Source organism: Populus alba, chromosome 18 (genome assembly GCF_005239225.2).
Source record: "Populus alba chromosome 18, ASM523922v2, whole genome shotgun sequence".
Taxonomy (NCBI): Eukaryota; Viridiplantae; Streptophyta; class Magnoliopsida; order Malpighiales; family Salicaceae; genus Populus; species Populus alba.
In genome coordinates, this window is record NC_133301.1 from 9422026 (window position 1) to 9433136 (window position 11111).

Sequence of the window (11111 nt, forward strand, 5' to 3'; positions counted from 1 at the left end):
TATTCCTTAAAGTGTACTAATATACCCCGAGCATTTTGAGTTACACATGACTGAATATAATTCAATCCATCAAGAATTTCATATTTAATCCATCCTTACAATTACATGTATTCTAAATCATATCAAATCTTATTCAAATGATATGATCCCGACCAGTGAATACAAGAAACAGGTGTAGAACTAAAATTACCTTTTCTTTTGCTCTCATATCAATCAAATCTGAATTAACTCGCTTTCCTAAGAATATTCCTTTAGGTCGAATCATTCCATGACCATAGGATATACTCCTAAAGTAGCGATCATTAATACATCACCTCATGATATAGTCAAAAGTCACAAGGGTAAGATTTTGATATCTTAGATATGATCTTCAGGACTCACATAATAAAGAAGCAGGGATCCATTCTTTATTCCTGTAATGGTCGCTAGCACATGTAGTATGAAATACATGCTATAGTGGAGCTTACTCTTATCTTTTCTCAAGACAAAGAGTGTATGTCGTTGCTCTCCTTGTTAGAGGAAATATACTATACGAGTCTTAGTCTTGTTGCTAAAAACATAGACTTCAAATCAGAAATTCTCATTTGCTCATTTTTCATTAATGACAGATGAATAATTTCATACTCGGCTTCAATCATAATAGACACATGAATGGCGGGAATTCATTCATGCCGATTTTTTTATTTAAGAACCTTATCTTGGTCCCAGCCAAGGGGACTTTTTAATAATCACTTTGAGTTAAAATTGCTCCCACTGCGCCCAAGTCGCTTATTAAGCATTAAAACTCAAATAGTCTCATCTCTACTCACCTTACAAGTGCTAGAGGTGATTGCTCATGTGAGTGAACCAATTAAAGTCTATCGACATACTTCAATAAATTGTAATATACGATACTCAATATAATCCATGAAAAAAATAATGAATAAAATGATATTCTAATGGCATTTATTCATTACTTAATCACTGTAAGCTTTCGTATGATCCTTAAAACTAATTACATTCTAGATAAGCCAAGGGATCTCACATGTCTAACAAATGCATCCCTTGCTATTGGTTTTGTGAGTGGATCTGCAACCATAGAATTTGTAGAAATGTGTTTTAGGATCACATCTTGTTCAGTAATTGCTTCTCTAATGTAGTGATATCTCATCTTGATGTGTTTGGTCTTTCCATGGTATTTTGGATCTTTAGCCACAAATAGATATTAAGCTCTTTCTCTTCTCTCTTGTAACGACTCTGGTTATATATAAAGCAGAACGTGCAGGTCTCTGGTGTGTCTTTACAAAGTTCTTTCATATTGCAGGGTATTTGACTCTCGAATTGTTAGCACTAAATAGTTTGACAACAACTAATGCGCATGCTTTTTTGATAAATAGTATGTACTAGTAGTGGACGTGAGCTATGATGTGGGGTTGGATTCTTTTATATATATATATATAATAATGTTCAAAGTGTTGTAAAATGTATTCTAAAGCATGGAGAAATATGGTTGAAATTTATTATAGTTTTCAGGAAAATATCTTATTGCATGAGTCTATTTTGTTAATTATTGTCTTGATTTTGCTTAATTTAAAATTTTCTATATTCAATGAATGGTCATCGAGATCAATAATTATTCTGCATACCTAGAGAAATTTTATGTGAATATTGTAAATTTATATGATCTTAACAAACTCTAAAAGTTGTTTGATGATGCTCATGGTTTCTTGGATAAAATATTACTTAAGAAATTATTTAGGCATTCTTTGAATCAATTGAAACTTTAAAGCTTTGTTGAATTATAATTTGGCGTTATATATGTATCAACATAATGTCCCTTATCTTTTTTTAGCTTAAACACTAATTTTCTTACCTTTCAAGAGAACTAAGTTTACACAATTTTATTTTTAGAAGAGCATGTAAGGTGTGAGAGAAAGATAGTTCACATGTAAAATTTATTGTAGGCTATGTTGTCGCACCCGATATAGCAGCAGCCTTAAAATTTTTCTTGATTATAGAAAAAGAACAAATATCTAGCATCTTGTTCTTTTAGGAAAAAGATCTTGTTTAAGGAGTCGCCACCTGGTATTATGGTCACTATGAACTTTAACTCGTCAATAGAGATTCTATGATTCAAAATTGATTACGTAAAAGGAAATATATTATCACCCCTTAAATGTCCTACCTGAGATAGACTACATTGCTAGTTTTGTCTTAATTGTTAAACGTTTATTGGTTTATGTCATGATAATTTGCTTATAATATTCCTGACTCTGGCGCCAGTGAATATTCAATTACAGATACTTCCAACTCTGGCGTTAGTAAATATTACATAGCTATAAAATAAATTTAGATCAATATTTTTATTTCTGACTCTAACGTCAATGAATAAATAAATAAAAATAAATTTATTTTTACGCATGCACATATTTTTTTTATTTTTCTAGCTAAATAAAATAAAATACAATGAATAAAAATAATATAAATTTAAACCAGTATTTTTATTCCTGACTCTGGCGTCAGTAAATAAACCAATAAAGTTATATTATTTTTATTCATGCATACATATTTTTTATTTTTTTATTATTTTTTATTTTTTTGGGGTTGGGCCCAGCTCAGCCCATGTTGCTGGGCTGGACCCAGCAGGCCTAGCCGGGTCATTAAATTCAAGTTGCACAATGACTTTGTAATGAAAAATGAAATAGGGAATGAAAAACTTACCTAATCTGCAGACGTTGCTGGAGGCGAAAGATTGGAAATAACACTGGCTTTGGAAGATTCTCTTCTATTCCTTTCTGTTTTTTATTTTCTTTCTCCTCTGGTTTCCTCTGTTATGTGCTCCCTGGTCCTTCTTCCTCCTGTTTGTTCTTTCTCTTTCGCCCATGTCTTTTTAGGTTCTTACACGTTCCTTTGTTTCTTTCAAAAGAAACAGGGGAATAACAGTCCTACTATTCTGGTTCATCCTTCTGGGTTGTTCTCTTGTTCTCTTGTTGTGATAACCTTTGTATTAGGTAATATAGTACCCTTACACCTAGATAGATCTTTTCCTAGCTTGGATGTTTATTCTAAACTAAGCTATGAGCTTTGTACAAAGATTCTAAAAGCTAATAATAGATTTGAAATCAAACTTATGGGACCACATCTAGGTCTATCCTCAAAACTTGGTCGAAAGAATCTTGCATATGGAACACATATTTTATATATATTCTATTGAGTCTATAAGCCTATCATAACTGTTTAAGGCCTTTTTCTATTTGAGCTATTAAAGAAAATCCCTAATAATGAGTGTTGGTGATGGTGATGGTAATGATAGTGATAGTAATTGATTTTATATTTATTTTCATAACCTAATGTTTTACTATTGTTATTTTATTTTATTTTATTTTATTATAAAAATAATATAAAATGAGAATAAAAAATGATGATGAAAAAAATGAAAAAATAAATTGAATGAAGAATAAATTGAAATTTGGGTCAAGACAGCATAAATTGAAAGTTTGAGAACTTAATTAAACTTTGAATCAGTTTAATTAATCAAATCAAGGACTTAATTGAAAAATTGATAAGTTTTGGGACTTAATTGAACTTGAAATTAGGTTAATTAATGAAATCAGGTGCTTAATTTAAAAAATACTAAAGTTTGGGGCTGATTTGGATCAAAATTGCAAGGAATTAAAGACTAAGGATCAAAGTGAAAAGGGGGGTTACTGTTGGGAGTTTAATTGATCTTTCCAGGGGTAATTTTGAAAGAATTAAAAGTTGAAGAATTAATTAAGGACTGAATTGAAACATTTAGAAACTAAGGACTGTTTTGTAAAAGGCACTAAAATCCAGGGGTCCAATTACAATTTATCCAGGGGGTGAAATTAAAAAACAAAAAGAGGGAATTTCCTGATTAAGGGGCTTGATTGCGAAATCTCCAAACTTCAGTGACCAAACCGACAGAAAAGCAACAGCGCCGTTTCCAGACGAGCTTTTCATCTTCCTCAACGCCTCAGCTGCCCAGGATGCAATACATTACTGAAACGTATGTCATTCTCTGGCTATGAAGCCAGAGGCCTCCAGGAGGAAGACCAGGGGACTGAGAGCAAACCGAGAGAAACAGAGGACGAACGAAGAGAACGAAAAGAACAGAGAAAGCCCACGAACAGAACACAGCAGGGGAACGAAACACACAGAACACACCAGGAGGAACGAACTGAGGACGAACAAGAGCAGTTGGGGACTGGGAGATCGAGACCGTTGCAGTTGGAGATCAAGAGCACCAATAACATAAATCTACTATTGGGCTTCAAGGAGTATGCAATACTTACATCAGGATGAATGTAGCCTTCGAGGTTATATTTTATTCTAATCGGTTAAATAACAATGAAATATTATTTTATATATGTGTAGACTGTAGACTAACCCCCCTTACTTGATATTAATATATTAGTTGAATTAGTTAAACCCCCCCTGCTTGATATTTCATTAGTATTTATAATATAAAGTCATGAGAGTAATTAATGTGCTTCCAGCTATATGGTGAGTCGCTGGTGTAATTTGGACATGAAAGAAGTTACTTTTTTCTATTTAGAGCAGGAGTTTAGACACTAGCAACTTAAACATCTTGATTTCTTTTAAATATATGCATGTGATATTTACTGTATACTATATACTTAGTTAGGTGATATATGTTATATCATAGATTTATTATATAAAAATTTAATATCCAATAGCATTGAATTTAATTTCAACGTTGAGTTTAGCTGCAACACCAAATCCAACAATAATATTTATAATATTATTAATAATATTTAATTTGTTTCTTAAAATTTTTTTTTTTTAATCCTTCAAAAACAATTATTAGATTTTATTGTGCAGTTGAAGTCAAAGATATTTTAATCCTGCGCGGCTAGACCTGATTTTAATATATTTTAAAATAAAATTAAAAAAATGTAAAAATATTAATTTAAAGTAAAAAAACAATAAAAAACTTTTTACAAAAATTTAAATCATTTTTAAAAAGTAAAACCAAACAGGATTTATTAAAAAAATTCAATTCCAACCTGAAATAAATAAAAATCATCCCATTCAACTTTTATATAATATAAAAAAATAACATTAATTAATTTTCTATTTTACAGTATGCATGTTGGTCTACAGACCCGCGTATCATGTCTACAGCAAGGCGTGCGAGTTTATCTAGCTGCTTAGGGTATGAACCCAACAACAAGTGTTTGTAGTCTGGTACTAATGAGCTTGCTGACTGGCCCTAACGCCAGCTGTTTCTTATCTGGATCGTGCCGAGCAGTAGATATCTGCAGCCAGCTGTATTCTGTACAACTATCATTATGTCTCCCTAACTACAGTGCTTTTAGCAGTTATCAAACCCAAAACAGTACAATACACGAGAAAAACATTTCTACAGTAATTCGCGATACAGACAAAAACATTCACAGTTTATAACAACTCTATATAAAAAACACTGATTCCTGGGCAAAGAGAAAAGCAAGAACAGAGGTGAAAGCAGAGGAAGAAAGTAACTAGTCGACCAGTCGTCACTCACCTCTTCATCTCCAGAACTACCAGGTAAGTCTCTTCTCTTCCCCGGTCTTACAATTTCAATTCACTTAACACGGTGCACTTTGGATTTTAATTAACCGATCACTGTACACGTATGATACTTGCGTGCCTAGTGCCCAACTAGGTCACTGGCGTAACTGGACCAAAAAAAAAAAGCAAAAATATGGGTTTGGATCTCAGGCCTAGTTAACCTAATTCCCTATATTTTTGTTTTGATATAACAAGTCCCTTTTTATATTAGAAAATTCAAAAAACAAGTCGTGGAATTTTTTGAATTTATGTGTAGAACCCTCGTATTTTGTTTTAGGGTATTTCACTGTATATTTGATAACATAGTATAATAAAACCTTAATAATTTAAAACAAAAATAATAGTACAGTTTATTTCAGATAGGACACTTAAGATATGATAATATCTTTTCTTTTTTATAATTAGTTTCAAATCATAGAATCTATTCTAACTAATTAGAATTTCTAGTAATCATAATATTATATAACAACTTTTTAAACTAGATCTTTTTAGATGTTAAATTTTTATTTTTTCATTAAATTTTTAAAAGTTCATCACGATATCGAATGCGATATCTATGATGGTTCATACGGTGATTAAACCATTAACTAGGTTTTAAGCAAACCCTACTGAATTGAGTACTTTTCAAGGGTGCGCGTTGGATTGGGAGATCGAGACCGTTGCAGTTGGAAATAAAGAGCACCTATAACATAAATCTACTATTGGGCTTCCAGGAGTATGCAATACTTAAATTAGGATGAATATAGCCTTCGAGGTTATATTTTATATGTGTGTAGGATGTAAAGAATAAAGAAGATGATGTGATGAGTAATCATATGACGTGATAGGTTTTTATAATTGATTGAAGTTACTTTTAAATGATAGAAGCATCCATTAAAGATGGCGTGTCTTGAAGTCTTTTTAAAGTCCTAATTATAATATAAAGTCATGAGAGTCATTAATGCTTGCTTCCAACTATATGGTGAGTCGGTGGTGTAATTTGGACATGAAAGAAGTTACTTTTTCTTCTTTAAATATATGCATGCCATATATCAAAACTGCGAGTTTATTTTTTATTTTCAAAAAAGTTATATAATCAAAATCTAAGATTTAAAAGCATTGGATCTAGCAGCAACGTCGGACCAAAAAATATTGAGTCTGGTTGCAACGCCAAACTCAACAATAATATTTATAATATTAATAATAGTATTTAACTTGTTTGTCAAAATTTTTATTTTTTTTTAATCCTTCAAAAAACATTTATGGCTTTTTCTTGATAGGAATAATAGTTTTTTAAAATTTATTGATGATGATGATAATCATAATAATTTTTTTTATTTTACACTTCAAATCAAATCTATGGATGTTTTTCAATATTGATAATAATATTTTTCAAATTTATTAATTATTTTATTGATAATATTAATTATAATAAAAATAATAATATTTATAACATAAATAATAATATTTTTGATATTAATACTTTTAATTATAATATAACTAATAATATTTCTAATACAAATAATTATATTTAGAAACCTAAGACCATTTGGTCCCGATGCAAAACTCATTAGCCTTTGATCCTTACGCCGAACCCAAGAGCATTGTGTCCTGGCTCAGGACCCATTAGCTTTGTGTCCACATAGGACCCATTAGCCTTGGGTCCTGACAATGACCAATACTCTTGGGTTAGGCGGGGCTACAAGACCCAATGGATTTGGGTCTGCGCTCTAGCCACACTCAATCTCTTTGGGTGAGGCACCTCTTTCCAGCCCCAAGTTTTTTGGGTCTGGAAGGAGATGCCTCACCCCAATTAATAATAATAATAGTTGATTTTTTCTTTTAAATCAATTATATGTTTTTTATAGTAATAATATTTATTACAAATTTAATAATACTAATGAATATAATAATATTATTAAACTCGTCTGATTCAAGTTCTTATAATACAAATAATATTATTTTTAATATTTAAATTTTTTAATTATAATAAAAAATATTATTTATATCACAAATAATACTATTTTTTATATTAATACTTTTAATTATTATAAAAATAATAATATTTATAACACAAAAAACCTAAGACCCAAGAACCTTGGGTCCTGATGCTAGACCCAATAGAAACGAGTTCTTATGTTGGATCCAAGAGAAATGGATCTCGACACTTGACCTAAGAGAATGAGGTTCTGATACAAGATCGTTTAACCTTGGATATCTACGCCGGACCCTCGAGAATCGAGTCCTAACGCAGGATCCAAGGCTAACAAGTCCTGACGGATGACCCAAGAGAAATAATAATAATATATTTTTAATACAAATAATAATATTTTTAATATCAATAATGTTAATTATAATAAAAAAATAACAATATTTTTAATTTATTAATTATTATATTAATAATATTAATTATAATAAAAATAATAATCTTTTATAACACAAATAAGAATATTTTTGATATTAATACTTTTAATTATAATAAACGTCTTGGATCCTTATGCAAAACCCAAGAGATTTGGATCCGGACCTAGTGCTTTTGGGTCCCAAAACTTATTGGGTCATGTTGTGCAGCCGAATCTAAAACCATTTTGGATCCTGTCTTCAACAATACCTAACTCTAATGGGTCCTGCTAGGAGCAGGACCCAACACATAATTTATTTATGTATTTAATAATACATATAATTCAAAACTACTGAATAAAAAATATAACGACAATAAAACATTGATAAAACTTTGAATCTCATATACTAATGTTATAAAATTATAATATCTTCTATTACCGAAAATAATATTATATTATAATATTTATAAATTATTTTTTAATGGATTTTATTGTTCAAAAATTCTCTTAGATATTACAAATATATAAAATATATTGTTGTAACCCATTTTTGGGTCCTCACATAAAAAATAATAAAATACAAAAAAATCAAAAAAATACATTATAAAAAAATATAACAGTGAAAAAATATCAGAGCGCCCTAAAAATGCTCAAAAATTGATTGACGATGTTAAAAAAAATAATAATTTAATTTTTGACAGTATATCATTGACTGATGAGAGCCCCAATGATAAAGAAAATTCAATTTGAGGAAGAAAAATGCAAAATTTGAAGTTTATGGACTCAATTAAATTTTATTGAAGGTTTAATTGAATTTATAGAGGTTTTAATTGCAAGAAAAATTGATTTTTAAGTTAATTTGGGTTTTAATTGAAAGAAATTGAAGTTCTGGAGTCAAATTATAATTTTTTGAAGTTTATTTGGTCAAATCAGGAGCTTAATTGCATAAATATTGAAGTTTAATGGTCAATTAGGGACTAAATTGAAGAAATCCGAGACCAAGGACGAACTTGTAAAACGCGCGCAAATTGAGGGCCTTCTTTGAAATCTGACGCGTTTTGGTGCCTTTTTCTTTTAAATGAAACGACACGTTTTGACCAAAACGGCGCCGTTTCATTCACTGTTGCAAAAAAAAAAAAAAAAAAAAAAACACAGAAGCCCAAAACGGTGCTGTTTTGACGGCACTGTAGCTCTTCTTCTTCCCCTGGACACGCGAGGCAGGGGAAGAAGAAGATTTTTTCTTCCCCTTTTCGCCTAATTTCTTTCCCGTTTTTTTTGCAAAAAGATGCCGACTTGCCGACCACTTTCCACGTGTTGGACGGGTGTTGGACGGGCGGCAGCACAACGGCCACCACCATGACGTCCTCCCCCCTGTTTTTGCCTATAAAAACAGGGGAGGACGGAAGAGAAAAAAAGAGAAAAACAGAAGAGAAGAAAGGAGGAGAGGACGGGAGAAGAGGAGAGAGGACAGAAACGAGAGAGGAGAAGAGACTAGAGAGAGAGGAATAGAAAAAAAACCGAAAAGAAGAAGAAGCAGAAAAGAGCAAAAACAACAGAGGAGAGAGAGAGAGAGAGAACCACCGCCGGCCTCCGCCACTATCGCCACCGTGCCTACTCCGCCAGCAGCACCGCCACGACGTCACCGCAGGTAATCTCTCACCGCCCTGTCGCTTTCTCCGTTTGCTGCCTCCCTCGTTTGCATGCAGAACGTGAATTAATTCATGTTCTGCAGCTGAAGAGGGCTGGTTACTGTGCTTAGGCACAGTAACCAGCCCATTTGGTAATGGGCCGGGTTGGCCCAGCCCACTGAAATGGGCCGGGTCCGGCCCATTTCAATCCATTTCAATTTTTTTTTTATATAGAATTTTTACAATTTTTCCAGCACATGTTTTTATCAATTTTGCTTAATATCGGTCTGTATTTTACATCGTAAAAATATAAATTCGGTATTAAAATACCCGGTTTTCGTCCCGCGTACTGTTCATACATGCATAAAATAAAAAATAAAAAATATTTGTTTCAGCATTTTATAATTTTTTCGCGTAGTTTTTATGTCATTTTGATTAATATCGGACAATATTTTTATACAAATCCGGTATTAAAATACCCGGTTTTCGGCAAAAACTTCCAAAAATAAAAAAATTGAAAAAAAGATAAAAAAAAAAATGTTTTTGTGCATACGGCCAAGTGTCTCAAATCTAAAACATCATATCGTATTTTTCATGTCAAAAAAAAAAATATATTTTAGCATGCATTTTGGCTTTAATAACCAGTTTATTAAAGTCAAGAGAACATTGGCCAAAATCTCAAAAACAACAAAAATATTATTTTGTTTGATTTCAGTATCAAGGATTATGAATTTATACGTAAATCGTATTCCTGATATTAAAAAGATATTTTCTTTTGACAACTTTGAATATTTAGTTTTTTTACCCGATAAAGATAAGGATCTCCTTACAGGAGGACTTTTCTTAAACCGTAAACGAACCAACAATTCAAAAACCACAACATGATTTTAGATTTTATCAGACATTTAAAACAATGCAGCCTACCTTAGGTAGGGCGTAGTTGGGGTGCTAATACCTTCCCTTTACGCAACCAGTCTCCGTACCCGATCTCTAAAGACCAGTTAAGGTTCCTAGTAACCAGAATACTAGGTGGCGACTCCCATTCCAATTTTTTCACTTGTAGAGACAAGAATTCCTTGTCTCTCTCCTTATTTTCCAGGAATAAATTTTCCGATTTTTCCTTGAGGGTGGACGATCGCCGCGCCGCCGCACACGTGCGACATATATGATGTGAATCAAAAATTTATTGAGAGCTCCATCAACTTTAATATGATAATGTTAGAGCAAAAATTTTTGAAACGTAAAAACAAATATGTCTTATTGTATGGCAGGACTCAATGTCAAATTTTTTAATAAAAAAATTCAACAAAACCTCAAATAAAAAAAATTAAAATCACTTAACTTTTAAACAATATAAAAAAAACTCATCAATTATTATTATTATTATTATTATTTTTAGATTCGACCTTTCTCAAAAGGGACAATTTCCATCCATCCCGCACCCACATTCGAGAAATCCTCCCACTGCTATTATAGTGGCCTAACCTTTTTCGATGACAGAAGCAAGGTTGTTAAAATCGTGATTTTAACAAGGCACTAAAAGCCTTACACAAACTCGGATCGTAAAAACGGATCGTAAAATCGTAAA